The 10,534-nt window shown below is 40.3% G+C and overlaps 1 long non-coding RNA gene across 2 annotated transcripts; it reads right to left on the bottom strand.

The window, feature by feature from the left end:
- Window positions 1-4,135: 4,135 nt before the first annotated feature.
- Window positions 4,136-10,210, bottom strand: LOC142028665 (uncharacterized). 2 transcript variants are annotated; one of them, XR_012649656.1, is made up of 5 exons: window positions 10,097-10,210; window positions 8,978-9,115; window positions 8,568-8,626; window positions 5,111-5,235; window positions 4,136-4,420 (listed from the first exon to the last, which is right to left on the bottom strand). It is a non-coding gene; the product is annotated as an uncharacterized LOC142028665 (long non-coding RNA). The 2 variants fall into 2 exon arrangements; XR_012649655.1 differs by lacking the exon at window positions 8,568-8,626.
- Window positions 10,211-10,534: the final 324 nt, after the last annotated feature.

A 10,534-nucleotide genomic window follows, 5' to 3' on the forward strand; every position in this document is an offset into this window, starting at 1 on the left:
CAGCATTAGAAACTGGCAGTGAAATCTGTCATGAATGGGTCCAGTGAGGAACCAGATATATGTTGTGCTCATCTCTGAGGAGATGCAAAACCCACAGCTGAATATTAAGCAAGAAGGGGGGGGGGGGGGGTGACGACAACAGAGAAGGAATTAAAAAAAAGGCATAGTTTGGAGGAAAGCACATATTTTTCAGTCTCATGTAGAATACAGGAAGTTGGTTTCAAATGTTTTGTTGTTGTCATTACCTTTTTGATATGAGTAGTTCAGGATGCTACAGGAGAATCATAATGAAAAGTGATGACGGTGTCAGGGTAGTGTCCATGGTAGGAGGCAGTGCATTCCCCTCTCTCTGTGTTGGCTTGCAGAGCCTCACTCCTCACTGAGGAAGGTGGGCTGCCACACTACTCTGAGCATGGAGGCGGGTGATTTTGATGCTGAAGGTCATGCCCAGCTCCTCTTTCATGTGCCACAGGTCTGTGACTAGCTGATGAGTGTAGCTGCACAGTATGTATATGCAACGGGAGATAAGAGGACTGTTTTGCTGTGGCTCTACAAAAGCTGTGGACAAGAGGACCCAATGACAGAGGAGTGACAGCTCTGATAAGAAAGACCTCTACACAGTGTCTAATTTTAGTGTTTATCTGACCAGTGGGTAACTGGAAGTGTTGTCAAATGACAGATAAAACCCTAAAAACATGCACTGTGGCCATCCTTTTATCATTCGTTGCAAGTAACCATGGGGATAGGGATCTAAGAGGTCTGTTTTTGTTGCCCCATTGTTCAGTTCAAAAATGGAATCAGGAATAACTTTTAAGTGAGAGTCAAATGGACTCCAAGCCTGTAGATGAAAATAAATACAGGGACAGAGACTCTGACCTTCTCTATCCGCAAAAATAGCAGTGATTTAGAGATCAGTTTATTAACTTATTACTTGCATCTACTTAATTTAATTCAGTAACTGATGTGTGCAGCATTCCCTTTCCAGCACACCTGCGTGGAGGAAGATGTTATCATGCCAGTTCAGGCACTCATGCAGCAGCAGGAAGTCATGACTATAATATCTGTTGTTTTCTTCCTTCACTTCCTGTAGGTGAACATCTGAAGTAAGGCAGAGGGGCATCTTTCCACACTGTCATTCTCTGTATTTCTCTTTCTTCAGCTTGTTTTCATTGTACTTTAATTTTGTGTTTTAAATTAAATATTTATTTATTTATTTTAAAATTAGTTTTAAATTAATTAAAAATTAATTTTTTAAAACGTGCAGAAGTGGTGGCTTGCCCATGACACCTGACGGACAGTTGTTCTCTCATTTGGCCCTTGTCACGGCAGGAGCAGGTGTACTGTGATTGCTTTACTCACCACGTTAGGCTATCAGCCAGCATTTGTTGATCATTTATGTGCTTGTGGATTTGAAGTTGTCATTCTTCCCATTTGCCACAGTTCGCTTTTTTTTTTTTTTTTTAAAAGCTTCTGGCACATTACACAGTCCTTGCTATACCTTCTCTGAACCCTTCCCAAAATTCGTCATGGATATTATTCAAGAAAGCAAAGAAGGGGTCAACGAACAACACTGAGACAGAAAGAATTAAGTCTTGTCAGTTTATATTTAATGGATGGCATTTTTTTAAATTCATAATTAAATAACCCAACCTTTTCTCATTTCAATTCTTGGAAATAGTTTTGCTGTAGCCCAATCTAAATTTATTGTTCTCAGGCAAGAGAGGAGCCCTGTTGGTGGGAGAATTGTGTGGGTGGTATAACACATACAGCTTTCAGCTCACCTTCCCATTATTCAGATGCCAGAGTCTGTGATCAGTTGTATACAGCAAGTTGCCTATATTTGTGTTTCACATTTTTGTGGCACTTGCAAGATACCTACTACTATGTATTACTGTTATATTTTGCCACTAGTATGAGATTGCTGCTGAGCTGATTCATCCTTCTGGAGAGTGAAGTCAGATATGTAAAAAGTTAATTATTCGTCACCTGCTTGACTTACTACACTGACTTTTTATGATGTTTTGAGTCAAATTCAGAGTGTTCATCCTCTGTCTTCAGTGATCTGGATTGGCTGTAGTTCAAGCTGCAAACGAAGGCTGTGCTTTCTGGACAGTGGAGCTTTTTCTACAAATGTACCAGTCTGTATGGCAAATGGAAATAACTTTAGCTTTCAAGATTTTTCTGCATTTTAATGGAAAATTACAGTTCTGAACAAATTCTGTGTGCAAACCTAACTTGGTTAAAATCTAAGAGTGACTCCTAGGGAAACAATAAAATGGGAAGTTTGACAGAAACTGGTCCAAATTCATGCAAACATTTGGACTAGTTAGCACAATTATTTTTTTTTTTTCATAAACTTCAGGAAATCTTCTTGGCCTCATTAAGGTATCTTTCAAGGGTTTTAGTTCCTGCAACAGAGAGTTTCCGTAGTCATCCTGAAACCTTTCAAGCATGGGATGTTTGGCTGAGCAATATTAATTGAGGAGTGAGGAGGTTTTGGAGTCTGCTATTAATAGATGAGTACTAATAAGGTGGTCCAGGAGAATTTAATATTTTATGAGGTTGGGGGGGGGAATATATATATATATAAAAGAGGTGCAGGAGGGAAAAAAATTCCTCAGATGAATCATTCTGATTTAGATAAATGGTTCTCATTCCACCTACCAAAATGTGGATTAAATATTCAGAACAAGTAACTGTGAAGTAACGGACAAAACCTGACATCCACCTGCTGCATCATTTCTACCTCTTAATGAACAGTAAATGATGCAGCTGCTTTGCCACACTGGGTGTATTTAGCTACAGAAATGGAGACATGGCAGCAGAGAGCTGCAATGAGGCTGTGGTAGGTTTCTGTTTTTAACAAAGGCTGCCAAATGTCAATGTGTAATTTCTGATCATTTCAATAAAGACTGCTTTTAGATTGAATACAGAGGGGAAACAGGCATAAGTGGCAGATTTATGCCTGAAGTCCTCTACTTTTAAGAATATAAGGGAAATTTGAGAGCAAGTAATTCTTAAACCATATTTTACTCTGTCCGCTGTAAGTTAGGAATAAATAGATGCGTATCAGACTGATAAAAGGAGAAGTCAGATGCTGTTACATGATTTTACTGAATGAACCTAATCTATAGCATCTCTCTCTTGGTTCTCCTAGAGACAATCTAGTGCTCTCTTTTTCTCATCTGCATCAAGATGCTGTTGCTTTTTTTTTTCCTTGATGGCAATTTTGTTGCCCAGTTGACAGCTTAAGAAAATTTCTCTTCTAAGCAAATTACCTGCAGTTTGCCAAGGGCAGGACTAAGGTTTGTGTGGGAAACCATCTTAATTGTTGTTCATTGCTGATTTTGTTTGGTGTTTTGTCTTTGTTGTGCTGGAGGTCTCAATTTCAGGACAGAATGACAATTAGAGCAGTCGAAAATTCCCTCCTCCTTTTGAGGTTCTTTGCATGTTGATGCAGCTCCCCAAACCTTTTCCAAATTAGAGATCTTTGTGTGTAGTGAGGCATCTGTCCCAAGCAGTATGAAACATCTGCCCCTTGTCCTTTTAGGCAATAGTGAGATGGAAGAACAGATCTCCATAACCATACCTGGTCTACAGGTTTTCCTTGTGGGCAATGAAAGAATGTGCCTTGGCAATTTTGAAATCAGCATTTTCTACTTGTGTGTTTTTCCATCCAGCCTGACTATTCAGTCCTACTATACATCTTTTTAACTTCCCTGGCAATGTAAAAGAGTCTACACTGGCACATATTGCATTGTACCCACCTCAGAAACATTGTGCTTGGTGAAATACCTGTGATGTAAATGAGCATCAGACTGGCGGATTTACAGGTGAGGGATGTTTTGGAGTTGCATGTACAACTGGACTGCTATAAAACTTAGAGATGTTTTAAAACTAAAAAAAAGTTTTTAAAACATGAAATTGGTTGTTTGTTTTGAGTGGGCCCATGTTTAGAGATGGAAATATTAAATACAGTGTAAAACAATTGGAATTACAGAAATGAAGGATGTCACCCAACTGGCTTACCAGTGATAGAGATGTAAGGATAAAAATAAAACAAATTGCAAATTAACCTATTAACACTTTGTTGTATGTGTGAAGTAGACAAATCACTGATCTACCTGTGCTGATTCACATTTCTCTTTTATTCATGTACAAAACCTCACACACTCCAGAGCGCATGAAAGATGGTCAGCCTTTCAAGCCATATAACTGTATAATCTTTGTGTTAGTCACAGAGCAATGACTTGAAATAATATTCAGGGTAGATGAAAACAGCATTGGACTCCAGTATTTCTGTTGTCATCTTTACCTCTGGAAATAAACTAAAACTATAAGATGTGTTGCAGTGAAGCTTACATCCAGTTGAGCGAGTAGCTGTGTACTTGTTTTCTCACATTGAGATATGTTTCTTCAACTATGAAATAAATAAATGATAATTTGAAGTGAACACATGCATATGTATTTTATAATCTGAGATACGTAGTTACAGGACAGTAAGTTCCATGCTGGTAGATAGCAGTATAACGATAATATACAGCAGGTTTTTCCAATAGCTCAGCTAACTTTATGACTAGAAAACTTGCTTCCAACAATTATAAACTGAGGTTCAGAAGAAAAAAAAGCCATCAGCACAGTGTGAAGTATTTTCAATGCTAAATTGTGTGCCTGTGGTTTTGCTTTGGAGGCAGGGCTGCAAACCATACAGAAACATGCAAGCATACTTGAAGAGCTGTTGGCATTTATTACATTCTGATAATTTCTTCCAGAAAAACAAACAAACAAAAAGCCAATCAAGCCAAAACACACCTTAAGGGGCAATACACTTGTATTTGTCAAGTACATACAAGTGGAGAAGGACTGTTAAATACTCAGCTCAAGAGAGTCCTCTTAGCTGCAGATTTTTGAAAACAGTTAATAAAAGTGGCAGTTCTTGCTCTTGAAAAGAGTACTGTCCAGTTTCAGAAGGCAAATCCTCTTCCATTTTCTCCCTTCTCACACAGTAAATTCTCTGTATCACATAAATCTTAGTCCTGTGTTTGTCTATGCTGTGGATAGAGGATGCAGCCTCCATCTTGGATGCACCAAATGAGACTGTTTTACCCACCTCTTTAGCCTTTGCACAGGCATTGTCTCGCAACAGATTCTGTATGTGCAGGTACCTATGGGAATCATATGTATACCTAGGGGTTGACCAGTTGATGTTGACAATGAGACGGTATTCAAAGCAAGCTGTAATGAAAATAGCTCTACTAAGATAAGTTGCTTTAAATGAACATGCATATCTGAACAAGTGAGTGAATATTGATAAGCAATACAGGTAATTAAGAAAGTGTATAACAAAGGTCTCTGTGTGTATAGAATTTCTTGCACATGGTGCATGTTAGGCACCTATACATCAGGTAATTTTAGCAGAGCTTGAGCTAAAGCAGGCTTTTTATTTTTTTTAAAACACTAAAATTTATTTTTGTTAATACATCTGCGAAGGTTTTGATTAATTTTAGAAGTTATGATCTTTAACTTGCATAGTTTTTCAAGCCAAAGAGAACAAGCTTAACCTATGAATATTTACCTTCTACAACCTGGTAATACTTTCTACATCAGATTTTATGGTATCCAATTTAATTATGGAACAGCTGTGATGTAGGCTGCATAACATCTTGACTTAAAATCAGTTTTACATAAACAGGACAACTTTAGGAATACTGATGCCAATACGTAAAGCATATCAATGATATTTTGCTAACTGAAGGGGACATGCAAGAGCATGCTGTGAAATATCATTCACAAAGATATTTCTAAGTGTACTAAGGTGAAATAGTACTGTAATCAGTGAGCAACCTCAAGTAGGATCCATGGGTCTAGTCAGAGGCAGAGGGGCATATGTGGAAAAGTGATGAAATCTTACCTCCAGTAGTTATAAATAATAGGGATGTTTGGTTAATTGGTGTAAACAGTGAATATTGGCAAACATAACTGCAATACTCTTTTTTGGGAAATGGAGAATGAAAATAGCTCTGCTGCTATGTCACTGCGAATTTCTTTGACCTGTGAATCAGCCTCTTGAGCCACAAGACAGCTCTGGAGTAAATTATTGGAATTAAGCTTTTTCAGTTTTTCCCTGGTCCTGTTTAGAGCAGAAGGGATGAGATATATACATATGTAAGTATGTTATAGTTTTGATAAAATGCATTTAAATCTTGAGTCTGTTAAAACATTTGGTCTCATGGGGAGCAAAGCTTGGGTCAGTTAGTGAGTTCTTAGGTCAGATGATGTCTGTCTGGCATTTGATAACATTACTTGAAAGAGACATATAGGAACATAGGAAGGCCCAGAATTACATGGACTGCAAAGTATTTTATTTGGGCTTTTGTCCAAAAAAAAAAAAAAAGCCTTTTTAGTAAACTGGTAAGATGTAAGGGCTCAAAAAATCATCCACAGAGTAAGTCAACCAGACTGAGTAGTATTACACTAAAGATGCATTCTGTGGTAACTCTAGTAATATAAAAGGTAGTTGTACCCATTTAGCAGTGCTATTTTTATTTCTTTAAAAAGATGCTTTTGCCTCATAATGGGAGGAACCCAAGTCCCATAATGGCCCAACATTCCAAAACTGATGTGGGGAAGATCTGCTAGTGCAAATAATTAATCTACAAGCAATACCTGGTGAGGGTGTGTTGTTACGGCTGGTGGAAAGCGCTCTCTCTGTGCGCAGTGGAGAGTCTCAGCAGTACCCTGCTTCTTTGGAGGCAGAGAATTACACTGTCGATCTTGGCATCTGTTTTGTCTGGGAAGTTTTTAGAGGAAACATGTTTCAAAGTGTACTGCTGTGCTCGCACATGCTGGAGAGGTAGCTTATGGCTCTTCCTTCCTTTGTAAGGAGGAGGCAGCAGCAGTGCTGTGTGTGGGGTAGGTGTGTAAGCAGAGGGTGAGCTGGCGGCAGGGCTCCTGCCTGCGTACTCCACCACAAAGTGTCGCCCTGGCCACAGGGGTCCAGGTGTAAGTGTAGGGGCGCAGCATGGAGGGAAAGGCCTTGCCCCTGTTGCCCTGGGCTCCTGACTCACCACTACCTCGGCAGCCTCCGCTGCTCGCTCAGAGCCCTTCTGCAAACCCCATGTCTCTCCCACGTCCTCTCCCAGACTGCTTCCCACAGGGGGAAACTTCCCACCCCGCTCCTTCCTGAAGGTGGAAGGGGAGTGATAATATAGACTATAGTCACTATATAGATTTGCCCAGTGAGTCATCATCGCATGTGTCTTTGCGCCTGCCCCTGTTTGGCAGCCCCACACTGCAGAGCCTCTTGCCCTGCTGCAGAGCCCCTCTTCTGCCCCCTCCCAGGCTCCCACACCTTCCAGCTCAAAAATCCTGTCTTCTTTTCCAGCCCCAGCTTCAGGCAGAGATTTCCAATGCTCATCTACCAGCTGTAGTTACAAAAATTTCATTCAGAAAAGGGCCCCGCAGCTTAAACAAGAAGACAAGGCTGAGAAAGATGGACCCATTGTAGACTTTCTCAGGCCCTTTATTTATTCTATAATTAAGGTTGGGGTGATAGAGGTGTTGAACTCTGCAGAAGAACATTGCTGCTGTGGAAGAAGGTGCTTCAGAGGTGGGTGACAGCTGGAGCCTGTGTCGGCAGCGTTTGGAGCGGGCCAAGGGAAAAGGTGCTGGAGAAAGGAGGATGTGTTTCTGCATATGGTGACCTCCCTGGGATTGTGTTTGTTGTCACAGGGTCATTTACTGTTTTGTTTGAAGAACGGGGTCTTCATGCTCTTAGTGGGTTAGGAAACTAGTGGTACTTTGGCTTACATTTCACCTCTAGTATTTTCTTTCATACCATCTACACAAAGAAAGTGCAGGCTGGATTTAAACTGGGGCTGTTGTTTTCTCCTGGAGATTGGTGAAACTCTCCTTGAACAGAGAGCAAAAGGAATTTGTTGCAGCTTTTGCAATAGCAGTGATCTGTCAAGGTTAGAAAAAGTGTAACCATTCATCAGGCTCCAGGGTCTAATGGTACAGGAGAAAAAATGTTTGCCTGAAAATCAAAAATTTTGTCTCTACAGTGGAGGAATCCCTTTTCCTTTTGACTGTCATGGGAAATGCAAAGCCAGGAACTGGCCCAGCAGCAAACTGATTTTGGGCTTGATTTCTTCACCCTTACACTGAGCACCTTATTTCAGAGGGCCTATTTGTGAAACCAGCAGTACTGCTTGTGGAGGAGGATGCTCTTCTGTTCAGTAGAGGGGGCAGAACCATCCCTTCTGAGGCTCCTTGAGCTACTGCTTTGTTTGTAAAGAAGCACAGCAACTTTCATTCCCATCTGCTATTTTCTTTGTGGGATTAATTTATTAAAAGTGAACCGAAGGATGAGCTGTGAAAACCAGATTAACATGGATATGCAAACGAAGGCTCCTGGTATTTGATAATTTACTGAGTGAATGTGATTGCCTGGTCGCCAGCTGTTAGAGTGAATCCTGGCTCAGAACAGGCAAAGGGGAAAGTCATCACAAGATTAAATAAGAAAAAATCAAATAAAGCCATCAATAACTCCCTAACAAAATATTTACCTCCCTGTCATCCTCAGGAATCCATTTCTTGTAGTACTACAATTCATCATTTTCTCTAGCTGAAGAAATGGTGTCATTGTATTAAAAAAAAAATGCTGAAAGGATATATCCCTTAAATAAAATTTACATAGAATGTCTTCGTATATAATGTTTTTTTTACCCAGTAATATCAAAGGTACGTTCTTAAAACAGCATCGTTGTAGATTACTTCATTTATTCCTAAATACAGCTAAGTAAGCTTTCAACTTAAAGATTCGTCTAAGTTAATAGCATTTTTCTTAACTACAGCCTTTTAATGTTAGCATAAATGAACAGCAGGAGATAAAGAACACTGTGCCCAACTGAAATTATAGGGTTAATTTTCTGATAGGCAGACTGAATTTGCTAAAATTAGAAATATTCCTGCATACCTGAGTTAGCATCTTCCTTTTTACTTTGGTGTGACTTGCTACATTAACAGTAGGCTGGTAATGATAGGTGTTTTCTGCCTTTGGGACATGAATGCTGGAAGAATGGCTGGAGGAATCCTAAGGCATCTGGATCCATTCCTGAGATCACAGTACAAAAAGCATTTGCCTAAATTTATCCTTTTAAACCCACAGGGTCTCAGTTTTGAATACTACCTTGTGGTACAATCTGATAAATATAATAGTGATTAAAATGCAAGAAAGGAAAACTACACCCCCTTAGGCACTTTTAAATGACATGTTACTTTGTAACAAGTGAACTTGTGCCTTAGTTCTTCTACAGCAGGTCAAAGCTACACCAACAGTCACCTGTACCTGCTTTTCTGTGTCTTTCTGTGAGTTCATGATGGTGTAATACAACACAGATCTGTTCTATCTCAGCATCATCCCTAGCCAGCTTGCCGAAATAACACAACAAACACGTGGTCTGAGGCATCACATGTTTGCCTGAGATTCCTCCAGTACTTATGCAAGCCAGGAGGACATTTGAAAGAGACGAGCTGATGTTTCTAGCTCTGAATTTTTGGCTTGGCTTTATTTACAATTCAATATTAAAAAATGCTTATAGGCTGCCATACATAAATAAATGTTTGTATAATTTCAAAATACAGGCACTGACCAGAGGGCAGAGCAGAAATTTCGGTTCATCAGTATGACTTCCTTAATGACTTCCTTTAATAAAGTTCAAAGCAGCTAAAAGACTGGGATAAGCCAGTGATCTGCTGAACCTCTTCCTGTGCATTTTCAAGGTCTGAGGACACTGTATGAGATGCGAACTACTTGCTAGCTCTTGTCCCAAGCCTCAGCTGCTTTCCACTGAAGGAACCTGCAGCAAGGCTGTAGGGGACTGCAGCACTGGCAACATTAGATGAACTCCCATGGAGGATGCATGAAGCCAGCAGAAACATCTGCAGGGTGAAGGGGGCTAAAAACCTCCTGGGGTTCTGCCTCATCCTCAGGGGTAGGGGATACGTAAGCAAGTCCAGCCTTCTCCCACCTCTTTTTTTTATGTCACATACTCAATTGTAGGCATCTGCATAGGGTCTTCAGTTAGGTACATACCTCAGACACTGGTTATTCCTTCCCTTCTCACCAGGTACCTTGTCTCTTAGCTTTTCTGTCTTTTGTGATGAAATTGTAGCTTGCCTTATTGCTTCCTGCCCTGGTGACAGTGCTTTGGCAGTGGAGGGACTGTTGTGAAAAGGGCACCCAGATACCACCATAGTAAGCCTCATGTAAACACCTCAGGAGATTAGATGGGAATGCCATGCATGACCGTGGTGTTGGCTCCACCTGACCAGAGCCTCAGGCAGTCCAGTTCATCTGCATGAAGCTGGCAAGCTGTCCTGGGACACTGTGTCCCTTTCCAGTGGATAAGCCCTACAGTGTCTATAATCCAAGGGCCTGTATTTCTAGAACATGAATAAACTTGATCTAATTGAGTTATGTCTGTGTGACATAAATAGTTACCAATGGGAAAATGTAGTGAGACTATCCTAG

The sequence above is a fragment of the Buteo buteo genome, chromosome 2, assembly GCF_964188355.1.
Source record: "Buteo buteo chromosome 2, bButBut1.hap1.1, whole genome shotgun sequence".
Classification (NCBI taxonomy): Eukaryota; Metazoa; Chordata; class Aves; order Accipitriformes; family Accipitridae; genus Buteo; species Buteo buteo.